Genomic DNA, 17,873 nt, shown 5'->3' on the forward strand with positions numbered 1-17,873 from the left:
AGCTCTGGATAAAACTCTACCCATACCTTCTTGAGGAATCTCCTAAGACTTAAAGGATCATATTGGGGAGCTTTAACAGCTCACTTACACCAATGGACAGATCATCCAGACAGAAAATTAATAAGGAAACACAAGCTTTAAATGACACAATAGACCAGATAGACTTGAGTGATATTTATAGGATATTCCATCTGAAAACAGCAGATTATACTTTCTGCTCAAGTGCACATGGAACATTCTCCAGGATAGATCACATCTTGGGTCACAAATTAAGCCTCAGTAAATTTAAGAAAATTGAAATCATATCCAGCATCTTTTCTAACCACAACACTATGAGATTAGAAATGAATTACCCTGACACCAAAACCAGACGAAGATAGTACAAAATAAGAAAATTATAGACCAGTATCACTGATGAATATAGATGCAAAAATCCTCAACAAAATACTAGCAAACAGAATCCAAAAACACATTAAAAGAATCTTACACCATGATCAAGTGGGATTTATCTCAGGAATGCAAGGATTCTTCAATATATGCAAATCAATCAATGTGATACACCATATTAAAAAACTGAAGGAGAAAAACCATATGATCATCTCAATAGATGCAGAAAAAGCTTTTGACAAAATTCAATACCCATTTATGATAAAAAACCCTCCAGAAAGTAGGCATAGAGGGAACTTACCTCAACATAATAAAGGTCATATATGACAAACCCAGCGCCAACATCGTTCTAAATGGTGAAAAACTGAAAGCATTTCCTCTAAGATCAGGAACAAGACAAGGATGTCCACTCTCACCACTAGTCAACATAGTTTTGGAAGTCCTAGCCACAGCAATCAGAGAAGAAAAAGAAATAAAAGGAATACAAATTGGAAAAGAAGAAGTAAATCTGTCACTGTTTGCAGATGACATGATACTATACATAGAAAATCCTAAAGATGTCACCAGAAAACTACTAGATCTAATCAGTGATTTTGGTAAAGTAGCAGGATACAAAATTAATGCACAGAAATCTCTTGCATTCCAATACACTAACAATGAAAAATCAGAAAGAGAAATTAAGGAAACAATCCCATTCACCATGGCAACAAAAAGAATAAAATACCTAGGAATAAACCTACCTAAGGAGGTAAAAGACCTGTACTCAGAAAACTATAAGACACTGATGAAAGAAATCAAAGATGACACAGATGGAGAGATATACCATGTTCTTAGATTGGAGGAATCAATATTGTGAAAATGACTGTACTACTCAAAGCAATCTACATATTCAATGCAATCCCTATCAAATTACCAATGGCATTATTTACAGAACTAGAACAAAATATCTTAAAATTTGTATGGAGACACAAAAGACCCGGAATAGCCAAAGCGATCTTGAGGGAAAAAAACAGAGCTGGAGGAATCAGACTCCCTGACTTCAGGCTATACTACAAAGCTACAGTAATCAAGACAATATGGTACTGTCATAAAAACAGAAATACAGATCAATGAAACAGGAGAGAAAGCTCAGAGATAAACCCATGCACATATGGTCAACTAATTTATGACAAAGGAGGCAAGAATATACAATGGAGAAAAGACAGTCTCTTCAGTAAGTGGTGCTGGGAAAACTGGACAGCTACATGTAAAAGAATGAAATTAGAACACTCCCTAACACCATACACAAAAATAAACTCAAAATGGATTAAAGACCTAAATGTAAGACTGGACAATATAAAACTCTTATAGGAAAACATAGGAAGAACACACTTTGACATAAATCACAGCAAGATCTTCTTTGATCCACCTCCTAGAGTAATGGAAATAAAAACAAAAATAAACAAATGGGACCTAATGAAACTTCAAAGCTTTTGCACAGCAAAGGAAACTCTAAACAAGACAAGAAGACAACCCTCAGAATGGGAGAAAATATTTGCAAACGAATCAACAAAAGATTAATCTCCAAAATATATAAACAGCTCATGCAGCTCAATATTAAACAAACACACAACCCAATCCAAAAATGGGTAGAAGACATAAATAGACATTTCTCCAAAGAAGACATACAGATGGCCAAGAGGCACATGAAGAGCTGCTCAACATCACTAATTATTAGAGAAATGCAAATCAAAAGTACAATGAGGTATCACCTCACACCAGATAGAATGGGCATCATCAGAAAATCTACAAACAACAAATGCTGGAGAGGGTGTGGAGAAAAGGGAACCCTCTTGCACTATTGGTGGGAACGTAAATTGATACAGCCACTATGGAGAACAGTATAGAGGTTCCTTAAAAAACTAAAAATAGAATTATCATATGACCCAGCCATCCCACTACTGGGCATATACCCTGAGAAAACCATAATTCAAAAAGACACATGCACCCCAATGTTCATTGCAGCACTGTATACAATAGCCAGGTCATGGAAGCAACCTAAATGCCCATCAACAGAGGAATGGATAAAGAAGATGTGGTACATATATATAATGGAATATTACTCAGCCACAAAAGGAACAAAATTGGGTCATTTGTAGAGACGTGGATGGATCTATAGACTGTCATACAGAGTGGAGTAAGTCAGAAAGAGAAAAACAAATGTTGTATATTAACGCATATATGTGGAATCTATAAAAATGGTACAGATGAACCGGTTTGCAAGGCAGAAATAGAGACACAGATGTAGAGAACAAACCTATGGACACAAGGGGGGAAAGGGGGGAAGGGGGTGTCAATTGGGAGATTGGGATTGACATATATACACTGATATGTATAAAATAGATAACTATTAAGAACCTTCTGTATAAAGAAAATTAAATTTAAGAAAAGGTAGATAAGCAAAAGACAAATAACGAATTCCCAAAATTTAAAAATAAAAAAGAGCATTAATTCCTTCATAAGGGCCCCACCCTCATCACCTCATCTAAACCTAATTATCTCCCAAAGACCTAATCTCCAAATACTGTACCATCACTTTGGCAGTTAGGATTTCAACATATGTATTTGAGGCGGCGGGCGGGGGGAGCGGATTCAGTCCTTGACAGTGGGAAATTTAGGTGAATATCTTTTAGACCTGAAGTAGAGAAAGGTTTCTTAAACAAGAAACAAAATAAGTGGCCATAAAGTAAAGTTTGATATGTTTAAAAATATTTTTAAGAAGTTTCCTCTCAGCTCTGGATAAAACTCTACCCATACCTTCTTAAGGAATCTCCTATGACTTAAAGGATCATTTCCTATGAGACCATCTAAGGTGGTGGTTGTTAGATGCTCTCATCTTAAAAATGTTTATTAAAACATCTTTAAAAGTGTTTATTTTATTTTATATTTGGGTACTTAACATTCTTAGTAGGAGGATTTTTCAGACTATACACTCAATAATATTGCAAGAAGTGAATGTTCCAAATTTACAAAACATCAGTACAAAACTGTAATATTAGAAGAAAAAAATAGTAGACCTTGGCTGAAGATGCTGTAAGTTACGATAAAAGGACTAGGTGTTACTTCTTTGGAGAAGGGAAAAGCGCATTCTTCATTTTATGTGAGATATTTACATTACGTTAGGTTGGAGCATTTAAGAAAGAGTAATCAAGTGATTATTAACTAAAATTAGGTAGCATCTTTCTATTTTTAACTTGATTAGCTAAAATAGTTTTATATTCAGTACCAGGATATGTTCAGAAAAATCAGTATTTAATCACTGACGGTGGGAGCTGAAATCCAAATGAAATTTAGGAAAAGTCACTTGGAAATCTGTAATGGAGTCTAGAAAGGTGTCCTAAAAATATCATCTGACATATCCAACTAAGGTTGTTACAAAAATATTTTAAATTAAATACTATTTTTGGAAATTAATTCATAAGTCACTTAGTAAATATTAGCTGAGTGCCTATGGTAAGTCAGTATTAAGTGCCTACAGAAAGACCATGCTCTGGGGGTGGGGGGGTGTGGACAGGCAGACAATAAACAAATAAACATGATACAGATGATATGGCAATAAGTCCTATGAAGAAGGGATGCTGTTCCATCCAGCTGTCACCTTCTATATGTCAGATAAAATGACAGAGAGTCCTGAACAAAGGTAAGGCTACTCCCTTTGGGCAGCACTGAGGACAGCTGTGCTGTTGCCTTTTGACTGACCCTGAGGCAGCCCTCAGCGGTCAACTAGAATTGCAACAAAAATCAGTGTCAAGTTTCCTATAGACTTGACACAGTGGATAGTAGCTTTAGAATCCAGCCTCAATAAGGAATCAAAATCCATCTTACTAAAAATCAACAGAACTGATCACATTCGATTTTTTCTTTTGAGGTTTTTGCAAATACTTGAGGGTGGGAGATGGGGAAAACATCGTTTGAACTCCAAGACTGCAGTCTAATTCCAGTTCAAATAAGAGATGACATTTCATCCTACTTCCCACGCCATCACTATGTGAACAACGGACTTCAATTCTAGCTAAAATGTCATTTTACCCAACTAATCAGGAAAGTCAAAAACTTATTTAAATAATATAGAACATTGACAAAAGACGAATTGAGTTATTTTGGAAGTCAATAAGTAAAACAAGCCAAAACTCAGTGAGAAAATGATTGAGTAAAACGCAGTAAATAATTTCTTAAATTAAAATGATCAAGAAAACCACGCATTTCTCTTCAAAAATATATACTATATATCCCATTATTTTATTTCGTTTTTCTCAAACGTCACTATTTTTAGTATAGACATATTGTTGCATACCTTTAAATGAGGGAACTTACACATTTTGTTGATTGCTTTGTTTCTTTTTTTCCATCTCTACCCATTCATATAAATTACCTTTCTAAAATATATTTAATTGTTTTTAAACTCCAACCTCTTCTAAATCAATTTTTTAATCAATTTTTTTTTAATCTGCTAAAAGGCATTACTCAATTCTCTTTGTAGCCAATAAAGATAGTGAAACACTTGCTGGGCAATGAAAACTGTACACAAATTAGCAGAAAAATACATTAAGAAAGTTCTAAAATAAACTATTTCAAGAACAAAATGAAAATCCTAAAATCCATAATTCAAACAGATTTATTGAATCCCTGCTTCTTACACTGATATAGTACAAGCAAATGCACTCTATAAGGAATCTTGAAAGATAATGAAGAGAAGCTTTTGATATCTTATATCTCGGGAAATGGTATATTTTTAACTCAGAAAAATTCACACACATTTCTTTTGAAATCTTAGGAAAAGAACTTTCTCTCTGGATGACCCCTGCTTGCAAGTTCCCTACCAGAAATGAATTGTTTGGGAAAATAAATCTTTCAAGTTTAGAAACAGACAATTTGTCCTGGTACACTGACCCTTCTCTAATCAAAATTCATATGACAAGTTCTCAAAACATTCTCTCCTCAGCCCCACCTCTCACTGCGTTTCAAAAGCACATGGCCGCTTTTAGTTTCTAATAATCAAAAGCTAGGAATGAATGAAAAGGGGGGAAAAAACAGACTTCACTATTCTGCTGGATTTTTTTTTCCTGATGAGCTTAACATTTCATAATATGGTGTTGATAAAGGAAGATTGCATTGTTGTTGTTGTTTAGAATTAAAAGGACCTCTCTCCCTGCTGACTGCAGGAAGGAATCTCTCTGAAGCATACCACAGTCAGAAGGGTGCCATCCTAGCCACCTGAGTCAGCCACATGAGCTCCTTCACCATCTGATGCTTTCTCCTCCTTCCTCAAGTTTTTCAGACAAAGCCTGGGGATCAAAGAGAATCCACATCCACACTGAAATTACTATATATATATTTTTTAAGTGAGAAATATGCCTTTCCATACTGCAAAGAGTCCTAAAAAGCAGGGTAAAACCAGATTACCTTCCCTGTAAGACTTCCCCACAGAGGGGTGCTTTGCTTTTTAGTCTTCACACCACAATAAAAGAGGAAGAAACAAAGTAACTGATGACATAATTTCTAGGCAGAAGATATGAAGATACCTTGTTAGTTTCTTTCCTAAGTTTCTTTCCTACTGGGCTGGGTAACAATCTGGATTGCTATATTAGGTACAGTTACTCAAATAAAAATAATTAAGACAATCACCCCGGTGAAACTTTCCTTACAAAATACATAAGCCTCTCAAAGATAACAAGAAACAGACTAAGCTTCAGCTTTTCCACTTGACTGAACTGAAGAGACGCTACTCATTCAGGTTCCTTAGATATTCTTATTACTGGCTTAAAGAACAATAAACTTATATTTGTAAATCCAGATTTATCTTGCCTAATGAATGTGAGTCATTAGAATGGTTCATATCTATAAAGATTTTCTTTGAGAATTTTAAAAGCCACATAAGTAATTTCTATTATAATTATGATTCAATCCTCCTTAAAATTGGGAAATGTTATAAAATAAAAATAAAATTTTAATGTAGAATTTGCAAGTCATTTGCATTTCAGTCCTGTGGGAAAGGCATGACAGTGTTATTTTGCTCATTTTGTGGAATTATGTGACAGGTATTTAGGAAATTATATATACAGGTATGCAGAATTATTTAGACAGGTAACAAAGGTCAAAGTTGGTCTCGAACCCATGTCTTCCACTTGTAAAGCTAGCTCTTTTGCCAAAAATCAGTCTTGAGACCACTTAAATATCATAATGTCTTATCAAGTACAATAGAAAATTCTTCTTTGAAGGCCTCTAAAAATAGGGTTGTCTCATTTATTATTGGGTTAAACCTAAAGTGAGGGGTGAAGGAGGTGAGTGCATAGAGAAGAAAAAAGATTAGAGAAGTTTCCTTTTAGTCCAAAAGAAGTTTATCATTTTGACAGTTTCCAAGTGGAGCTGAAATAAAATTAAATGGAGTTGATAAAAGTCACAAGGGTCCAAAAACTAACCAACAACAATAACCACATTCTTAAATGGAGAACAAATGGAATGCAATCTTGAATAAAGTTTTGTTAAAAACAAAAACTAGAGTGCCTCATGTTTTGAAATGCACTTCATATTGAAACGGAGCAGGACCCCATGGTCCTTGCCCACCATGTCCTCTGCCTGCCTTTTGTCTGTAGAAGAACTTTAACAAAAGAAAATTTAATCATAGAAGTGAGAAAATGCAGAAACGAAGGAAAACCGTCAAGCAAGGCCAAATAATAATAGTGTCGTCATTAAGCAAAGTCGAGGACATTTAGTTCCTTCTCAAGGGCTATATATAATATTCTGAGCCCTATCCTTTGAGCTGACTTATAGAAACTGAAACCCCCAGCACGTAGAAGAAATTAGCTACATGATGACCAGACTGTAGCCGTGACATAAGTGGCCACAATTCCGAGAACTGGCCTCGAAGAAATGGGAACAAACTGACCCTGGAACTGAAGATTAATGGTACTTAAAGCAATCAAGATGACACTGATCAGACCACTGCAGGACTAATTTCAAGATGACTGTCAGAGCTGACCGCACTGTTCCTGCATGTAGCGCCCTCCCTCCGTCTATAAAAGCTCTTGCCCATTGTCAGTGGGGGGGAGGTTGGCCTTTGGACAGGAGTCCACCCTCCACGCCATCCCCCCATTGCCAGCCTCAAAAATAAAGCAAACTCTCCTTTCCACCAACCTTGCCTTTTTATTTGCTTTTGAGCAGCGAGCAGCCGGACCCCCACTTTGGGTAACAATATGGCCGACCTTATTTTTTAAATCATGTGTTTATTTCAATAAAATTGAGTATGATTGCCACAAACATTTGTATATTCATTTAAAATCATTGAAACAAAGAAGGAAATGTTGTCAGTACATCTTTTATCTTCTTTCTGATCAGTTATTAACTCACTGTATTTTTTTCAAAAATAGATGATATGTAAAATACTTTGCCTATAAACAATAATTTTAATTTAGGGAACAGTGTGCTTTTATATGTAGCTTAAGTCGAATAACATATTTAAATAATTTTGTGAACTTCTAATGAGTTACTTAATTCCAATTGTGACAGTGCCAAAAGCTTTAGTAGAGAAACATCAATTTCTAGGACATATTTATTATTTATTGGAAAAATTTTCCAAATATTATAAACTGTATCAATATAATTCAACAAAATTTACAGATTGTGTACTGTTTGCCAAACATTACGCTAAGAACTAGTGACGCTGAATGTCATCAACAGTTAATAATTACCACTGATGATTAATTAGCAATTACTTACACCTATAAGTCACCTGACAGTATATGTTATGATACCTTCTTTCCTCAATCAGCTTAGAATTACAGAGTGAAAATAAAGTGAGTCTGCAAGGAAGAGTCAGTTAACTATTTTTTAGTATAGTATTTAAATGAAATTAGTTTCTGTTCTTTTATGTTTAGTACTGATTATTAATCATAAAAATGGTTTTGCCACGCAACATATACAAAACAAGATTTCTTCAAATGGAAAAATACATACATGAACATAAATAGTCCCTCTTGCATTCTATGTTCTAGTTATCAAAACCCATACAAATTACATGATCTCCGTCAGTTTCAGTTTATTCATTTGTAGCACAGGTTTTGTGTCTTTGTGATGAGACAAGCACACCAAGCTGAGTCCTTTCTTTCAAATAAACCTTTCCACCTGATTAGAAAAAATGAAAATATTTTCATATTTGAAAATAAAAAGGGACAACATTTGCCAGAATAGGAATTGGAGAAATTGTCATAATTGAAGAGAAAATTATGAACAAAAGTTCAGAGACAAGCTAACAAGATAATGTGATAAATACTAGTGAATGGCCAGGAGTCATTGGGCAATGACAGAAACACCCTATATCTGTGTTTCCAATATAGTAGCCACTAGTTGTCACGTTGCTATTGAGAAATTGAAATTTGGCTATGACCATTGAATAACTAATTTTTTTAGTTTATTTTGATTAATTTCATTATCAATATGAAAACTAATGCTGTATTCAGTTATTAGAAAACTTTTAAGTTTTAAGTATTAAAAATGTTATCTTAGTCATTTCAGTATTCCCTCCTCCCATCATTTCTGTTATATCTGTTAGATGGACGTTGTGGAGGGACAGACTGTCAAGGTGTTGGAGCAGAAGTATCTTATACTTATCAATATATGTATACAGTTGAACCTTGAACAACCATTTGAACTGCAGGGATCTGCTTATAATCAGATTTTTTTTGAATAGTAAATACTACAGTTGGTTGTTCCACTAATGGGTAACTGCAGATAGAGAGGAACCTCACAAGGGAGGGCCAAATATAAATTATGCACGGATTTTCGACTATGAGGAGGGTGGGTCCCTCTAACACCTGAGCAGTTCAAGGGGTCAACTCTTTATCTCTGTAAGGTGTCTTCTAAGATGTCTGTGTTCGCATCTGTGCCTCAGTCCACTAATCAATGCTGTGTTGTCCCAAACTCCTTCCAGATTTTGTTCTGAGGCTGTTTTCTCTCAATGATTTCTGGGACATTCACAGCAACACAGCACACTTTCTGAAGCTTATGGGCCACACTGGGCTGTGGAAAATTCTGGGGAACTGTCTGTGGTCATTTGTTACTTAGACATATTACACAAATTTTTTTCTTTATTCCTGTAAATCTGGGTATCTCTGTCTGTCACACAACTGGATTCAAATCCTGGCTTCACACTTACTAGCTATGTGACTTTGGCAGATTATCTAACCTTTCTGTATCTGAGTTTATTCATTTTTATAAGAGAATAGCAATAGTACATATCTCATAGGCTGGTTTTTAGGATTTATAAAGTTAAATATTTACAAAACTTTTAGAGTTGTGTCTTATACATTGAAACTCTCAACAATTGTCAGCTCTCACATCTTGTTCCCAAGATTCTAAGTTACATGGAATAACAAGTTATTTTTGACTGTTTGAGATTGTTGGTTAAGTTTTGTTTGTTTGCTTCATTCCACCATAGTAAGTATTGCTCAGATTCATCTACGGGACATAGTATAAAAATTAATTCTGCCTGTGATTACTTCATGTCAAAATGAATGTCATCAGTCACTCTCTCACACTTACACACACATTAGGAACCACGCTCTTAACAGACGTAAAGTTGCAGTTATATGGACAAAATTTAATGTCCTTCAGCTTCCTGTGGAAAAAATCTCTTGCTCTATTAACTGCTTTATCTCATGTGGTAGTCACTGTAGGTTACCTGACTCAATTTCTATTTCCAGCCCTTTCTCCCTTGTCTGACTTCATTATAGAGGATGTAAAAGCCAACAATCTAAATCACCATCTTTCCTTTCAGCAAGAGAATAAACCATATGACATAGTGCAGGACAAAGAGGTGTACACAGAAGTCTTCTTGTTCTGTTTCTTCCCTATCTTCATTTTTCTTTTTGGAAGGAAAACAACTGGAGGGCGGCAGGGTCAGGCAACCATTCTATGACCATAAAGGAAAAGCCTTCTAATTTCTCAGGCAATTTGTTTATAATGAGAAATGAGGAAGAAATAGGAAGAAACTTCCAGGAAGAAGCATTAGCATATGCAATAGATATGGGGCAGAATAAATCATATGCTAAAAATAAAAACTTTCTATTCTCCAAATTCAAGAAAAGATTGTTCTCTGGCCATTGTCCCAAGCTGTGAATTATTAGCCACAGGAACTGACTTTAAATCTATCCCAATCCAACTGTGATCATGCCTTTGTTTCAGCAACAATGCCTCTGAACGCCAACCAATCAGCAACAGGGACACTTTTCTGAAAGCCAATCAGCAACAGTCTCTAGCGCTTACACTTCAGAAAGTCAATCAGCGGCAGCCACAATCAGAAAGCATGTTTCCACAGCTGACAGTCAGCCAATACCTAAAGATTTATGCTTCTGAAAATTCTCCACTTCCAGAACTCCTTGTTTCCTAAAACCCTATAAGATCAGCATTTTCCTTAAGAGACACTGTGCTTTGAAATCGCAACTCTCCCTTGCTTGGCAAAGAATAAACTATGCTTTTTAGGTTTTTTGTTTGTTTCAAATATTAAGTGATATCTTGTTTTGATAGTAAGTATAAAATAGGGGAGAGTTCCTGGAGGAACAAACGGAAGATAAACCTGGAAGAATCACTAGCAGACAGGATAGAGTACTTCTTGGCCAAATTTTATATCTTTTAGCTTTGTACCAAGATTAACGATGAGCTGCTGAAGGGTTGCCAGTTGGTATGGAGGAGACTATTATGATAAAATTTACATTCATAAAATGTTACTTTAGCTTCAGAGTAAATATGGAATTGGAAACACTAAGTGGAGGCACTTCCGCAGATACATCAGTAACCATTTAGGAAAAGAATTATTGCAGCTTGGATTAGTGAGATATTGGAGGGGATGGAGAAATGTTATCAGATTTGAGAGATAGTTACAAAGTAAAAATCTAAAGAACTTGCGAATAGATTAAAGAAAGGATGTAGGGAGATGGAAGTGTTGTGGATGAATCCTTGTTTTTGGATTTTTTGCAACTGAATGGAGTGTGGGGCATTCACCAAGATTGGGGTCAATAGAAAAGAATCAGGTTAGGAGTAGGAAAAGAAGACCATGAATGTATTCTGAATATAATGAGTTTGCAATGCCTTTGAGAAATCTATGAGAAGATTTCAAGGAGCCATCATAGAATACATGAGTCTGGAGCTCAGAAAAGAGATCTAGGCTGAGAAGACAAATGTAGAGTCATCTACCTATGGAACTCCATATATTTCTGGCTTAGAAGAAAATGCATCTGTAAAGGACAGATAGAAGAAATATAGAAGGAACAGCCAGAGAGGAGAAGGAAAATCTAGAGAGTTTGGTGTCAGGGAAGTCAAATAGTCTCTCAGGAAGAAGGGAGTAGTCAACAATGTTGAATGCTGCTGAGAGGTCACATAAAATAAAACCTGAAAAAGTGGCCCAAGGAATCAGTGCTCTGAAGATCATTGGTGACCTCAGCAAGAGCTATTTTGCTGGAGTAATAGGAAAAGGAACCAGATTGGGATTAAAATAAGGAGTAGGAGTTGGGGAAATGGAAATGAAAAATCACAAGAGTAGCCAATCATGTTAATACATTTCATTGGGAAGATCAAGGACTCTCTAGGGTGATACCCAGAAAGGGAAAGAGGAGAGGTTTTTCTGGGGGGATGAGGAGGGGTAAGGGGTTTTATTAAATGAGAAACTCCCAGTATATAAAATGCATCAAACTTACATTTTCAGTAAACTCTACCTTCTATTAACAATTACATGGTAGCAAATTCTCATAGGAATGATATTATTTACAAGTATATATAGACTTCAACTTAAACTAAAGCAGTTCACCTCCAATTAGAATTATTATCAAACAGTAGCCAATTTCACTTTTTGCATGTTAGTATATTTTAATGTTTTGTTAGCCTAAGACTGTTGACTTCTAGTTCATAATGATGTTTCATATCTTAATAAAGTTTTGCTTTTATTTTTTGCTGTTAGAGCTTCCATTAACAAATATATAGAGAAAAGATTTCTGTAGCAGGGGGCTGCTGCATTTAAACATATAGATTAGCATGGGGTAACCAGAAAGAAAATTGTAAAGTGAACTTTAAAGAGATAGAATTGTTATTTTGCTTTTTAAAAATTTCTCCTTGACAACGTTGTTCATTTGTCGTATTGCTATTCTGTGGAAATGTAAGCTAGAGTAAATAACTGCTTTTGAGACAGAATATAACTCTACCACAGTGCAAACGCTATCATATAATAATGCCAGAAATCTACAAACTGGTAGATAGTGAAAGTAGATTCAATGAATATATAAAATTAAGACCTGAAGAGAGAACAAAGATCAATGTTCACTTGCATACCTAACTGGGAAGAAAGGGCCACCAAAATTTTAGGCACAAAAAGTGTTCATCATCACATTCCGGTGACCACAGAAATGCTTCCCCAAGGTAATGAATGGAGGAATCAACAAATGCAGCTGACTGACCAAGGAGTAGCATTAGTTCAATGAGAGATCATTGCAATGTGTGTCTTTTGAATACTTTGCCAAAGAACATCTGAAGTTCTTCTTTGAGTAAACAAGTGTTTCAACACAAGGAAAACTGCAAAAGCCCCTTATCCTACTGGTTTTGATGCAGAGAGGTAAACAAGATCAACAGAATGCCAGAAGTACAGGGAACAAAGGATTTTATAACATTCTCCATCCTTTCAGTCCTGTCAGAATTTAAAGAGAAAAATACCATTGAAGCTTCCCAATTGGTCTGCCTGCCACTATTGGTAAACCTCAGGGACTCACCATCAGGACACTTTCAACTGGGAAATTAGTGCAGAAAGCCAGCTGGTTATCTGTTCCTGTTTCAGACCTGGTACAAATGTGTCTAACTCTACATAGAAGCATGAATCCCTGAATTTTGTTGCCAAAATTTACTGCTTTCTCATTTTCTAAGTTAATTAATGATAAAACCAATGTCTAACATTTACTGAACATTTACTATGTGCTACTAATTGGGCTGTTTCCTTTCTAAATATTGTCTCATTCATTCTCCTAAACAAGTTATGAGGTTGATAATGATATTTTCCCTATTAGGAAACTGAACCACAAAGTAATTAAGTACTTTTTAAAGTGCACACAGACAGAAATATGAATGAGCAGGGGTTTAAACTTGGGAGTTTAACCCCAGTATAGAGACTTTAAACCACAAAGGTATGTTTAGGTATGTTTATAGATAAAATTAATTTCATAACCTTATCTTATAGCAATGTTTCCTTTCCATGCTGGAATTATATTGAGCACTTTTCCTTTTCAGTTTTAATACTTAAGATTTAATTCCATTAATGTTATTACATATTTATTCTAATCTTTCTACATTTTGTTTTGATGAATTATATAAATATTTTGTTTCTTTTATTTTATAAATAAAAACATTTAATCTGCATTTGATTTCACCATTTATAGTTCTAGCATTTTGTTTTTTTACTTTAATTTTTATGTTTAAAATGTGTTTATTATATTTTTGACTTCCCTTTAATATTTAAAATAACTTCTATGATCGTGTTTCTTCCCATATAGCAGACTAAATGTCTTAAAAGACCTCTTAATAACAGCAAGAATAAAATGGAGTAAACATCTTTTAAAAGGCATTGCTAAACTGACACAAAAATAAGGAAAATCCCTTAGGGATAAAAATTAAGAAGAAATAGAAACCAGAGTATGAAACTGAAATTCTAACCATGTGTTTTCTGGGGGTGCTTGTTTATTCCCAGAAGCAATGGGATTGAACATTAAAAAGTCCAAGATCCAGAAGACAAACCTTAGGCCTATCCAAAGTCTATAACCAGAATGTAGATCACACAAAGTCAGGACCCTCACATAAAGCAAAGACTAGAAAAACTGCTTTTGTTTTGCTTTGTTTGTGAGGACTTCAGAATAAACTTGAAGTCCGCACAATGGCCTACAAGACCCTACATGATCTCACCACCATTACCTCTCCTACCAGTTCTCCCTCACATACATGCTCTAGCCAGACTGGCCTCCTTGCTTTTGTTGACCCCATTTTAGTAACTTTGCATTGGCTAACACTTCTGCTTGGAACTTTCTTCTCCCAGGTATCCACATTTTCAATTCCTCACATCTTTAGAATCTTGCTAAAACTTCACCTTCTTAATGACACTTTCCATTGCCACCCATTTTAAAATGATAACCAACTTTCAACCACAGCACCACCAATATCCTACACCATACTCAGGCTTTACTGTGCATTTTCTCTTATGTAACACTTCTAGCCTCCAAAGGACTTACTTATATCTATTGTTTACTGCCTGCCTTGTCCCACTATATTTCATATGGACAAAGATCTTGGGGTTTTTTTTTCTCTTTTTATTTTTCATTAAAATATCCCAAGTGCCTAAAAAGTACCTGGCTTGGTAGGCAAATTTGTTGAATGAATACTATCAAATAAAAATTTGATAAAATTTGAAAAAGAACAAACTTATCTTTCTAGGACCTAAAAATATAATTAATGAAACTGTAGTGTTGACAAGTGAAATAGCAAATCATATAAAGCATAAGGAAAAATTACTTAACTGGAAGCACAATTCAAGTGTAGTAAATTTAAAGAAATTACAAAGACTTAGACAATGAGATGGGAAAAAAAATAGATGTTAAAATATATGGAGAATAGTATAAAAAGTTGAAGTTTAATTGATGTTCCAGAGAAGAGAATAGAGAGAGAAGGTTAGGCTGAATTTAAATCATATAATGGTTGAGAATTTTCCAGAATTGAGAAAAGACAGGTATCTTTCAAGTCAGGAAACCAAATAAATTCCAAGAAAAAACAAAACAAAACAAAAACAAAAAAACACATGGGCATATGAATAATGAGGGCAGAAAAGATAAAAAGAAGTTTTAACAAGAAGCCTAAAACTACTAGATTACCACAAATAATAACAATGGTAGCTTTTCAATAGCAATAATAGCAGCTACAACACAATGAAGAAAATATCTTCAAAATGTAAGGAAAGGATAAATTCTAAGTATATCTTAGAGTCCACTGAGGTGAACTGTCACTAAAGAAAGAATGTGAAAATAACGACCCTTTCAGGGAAGCAAAAACAGAAAATTCACCAATAAGAGGCCTTATCAAGAGGATTTCTGAAGAATGAAATTTAAAGCGGAGGAAAATAATTCCAGGAGGAAGTTGTAATATTACAGAAGTTTAATGAGTAAAGAAATTGGTAAACATCTGTGTAAATCTAAACATACATTTACTTTATAACATAGTAACAATAATTTTGAATACAGGGAATTCATAAAATAAGGTAGAACTAAATGTTTGACAATATAAGTGAGAAGAAAATTATAGAAGTTAAAGCATTCAAAGTCATTGTATTATTTAGGAAGAGATGTCAGTTAACTATAGACATGAACTGTGTTAATTTGGGGTCTGTGGAAGCAGAGCCTGAGACATTGATTCTTATAAAGTGATTTGAGGGAGTGCTATACACTTAAAAGTTCAGCAGCACACTGTTTGTATGTCATATCTCAAAATAAAGAGTAAAAAAGGGAAAGAAAAGGAAAAGAATAAAACAGAAAGAAAAACTGTGGAGGCAACTAATATGGTACTTAGAAGTAAACACATTGCTTAAATGCTTATATTAGAAAAAAGAAGAAACATCAATAATGTATCTAACTTAAGTTCAGAAAATACAACCATGCTGATCTAGAGTAGTAGAAGGAAGGAAGTGATAAAGACAGGAGTAGAAATTACAGAAACAAAACAGGGAAAAAATTCAATATAAGGCAACAATAAAATGAAAAATTTTTTTCTTTGCATAAATTAATAAGATACACAAAATTTTGCCAGTTTGAGTAAAATAAATAAATTAAATAAATGAGATAATGCCCCTTCCCAAGCTGGAATATTAATACAGACTAAGCAGTTATTTAAAATAGTTAAAATATTAATATTTTTATGTCAAAACATTTTAAAAGAGAGAATGTAGTGTCTCAGATAATACCTTTTAAAAATTCTCAACAGGCATGCAAAAGGTGATCAACTACCACTAGGGAAAATCACACTCCCTCCCCTTTCCCAGAACCCTCCTACTATGGGAAGGAAAAGACTTAAATCATTGGAGGAGGGGCAATATTATAGCTAATTGTCCTTAGGGCCATGCAACATGGTTGAAGCAAATATATGTATCTGCACTTTGGGGAGAGATAGGGAAATCTCCTTCCCACTCTCAAGAACCAAGCAAAGATCCACTGCTTCTGGGGAAGGGCAAAAATAGAAACTGTATGTCACTAGAGGAGGGGCAGAAAACTTCTTGGGCTTAGGATCCTGACATTATAAATACATTACAGAGCAGATACCTGCTATCACTTGTGAAAGGGCAGAAACTGTCTCACCCAAGATTCCCACAGATCCCAAAGACAAGGCACAGTGTGGCTGCCTTGTGAAAGAAGGGGAATATAGGAATTCTGAAAAAGCTTAAGCACACAGGCACTGCCTAAGACAGAGATAACAACATGAACTAAGAAGCCCTCCTCCCCCACCAGGATTCTAGGACCAAGTTAAAAGACTAATGGTCTACCTACCTGTCAGAAGGGAGAGACCCTTCTGCAGGGCAGTCAGTCTTGGGGAACTACAGAAAACAGAGGATAGAGAGGGAACACTGAGAGACTCCTGTGGCACCCAAGGACCCTCACTAAATGTAAGGTAGTAGCAACCCACTGTTTAATTAAACGAGGAGGCCATTAGGCTAGGTTGACTCTAATGCCACGATAGCTTACCTAAGCAAACAAAAATCTAAGTCCGTAAATGTCTCAAGGTTGTTAAACTAGGCTTTCATCTATAGTCAATCAATAATTTTATTGCTTTGCTTCTGCCTTTTCTATATCAAAGTCTCTCCGGAGCTCCTGCAGGTGGAGCACTCACTACTTCTGACTTGGCACTACCTGATTTTAATTGATTTTTGCTCAAAATAGACTCTTAAAATTTTTAATATGCCTCAGTTTATCTTTTAACACTGCCACTGAAGGGATTTGAAGGCTGTGGTGGATTCTGGGTAAAAATAGCAACAATCAAACTCAAACCAAGCTCAACTACTGATTACATAGAATTAAGGCACACAGAACCTAAAAAAAAGCTTGTCCATATCAAATCATAAATAATATTTATTTGTCTCCACAGTCATTCTACATACAATGCAAATGTAAAATTTTTAAAAAGCCAGAAAAAAATGACCCATCATCTAGTGATAAACCAATCACCAAAGGTAGACTCAGTAATGACACAGATGTTGGAATTATCAGACAAGGACATTAAAATAACTATTACTACAAAATTTTATGTATTAAATATATGTTAGCACAATATTTTTTTTCAAAAACAGAAAAAGAACAATTAAAATAATTAATAATAATAATTAAAACTAAAAATATAATGTTTTAGTAGAAAAGATGAACAACACGCGTGAATGTATGATGAGTTTC

Source organism: Eubalaena glacialis, chromosome 17 (assembly GCF_028564815.1).
Source record: "Eubalaena glacialis isolate mEubGla1 chromosome 17, mEubGla1.1.hap2.+ XY, whole genome shotgun sequence".
Classification (NCBI taxonomy): Eukaryota; Metazoa; Chordata; class Mammalia; order Artiodactyla; family Balaenidae; genus Eubalaena; species Eubalaena glacialis.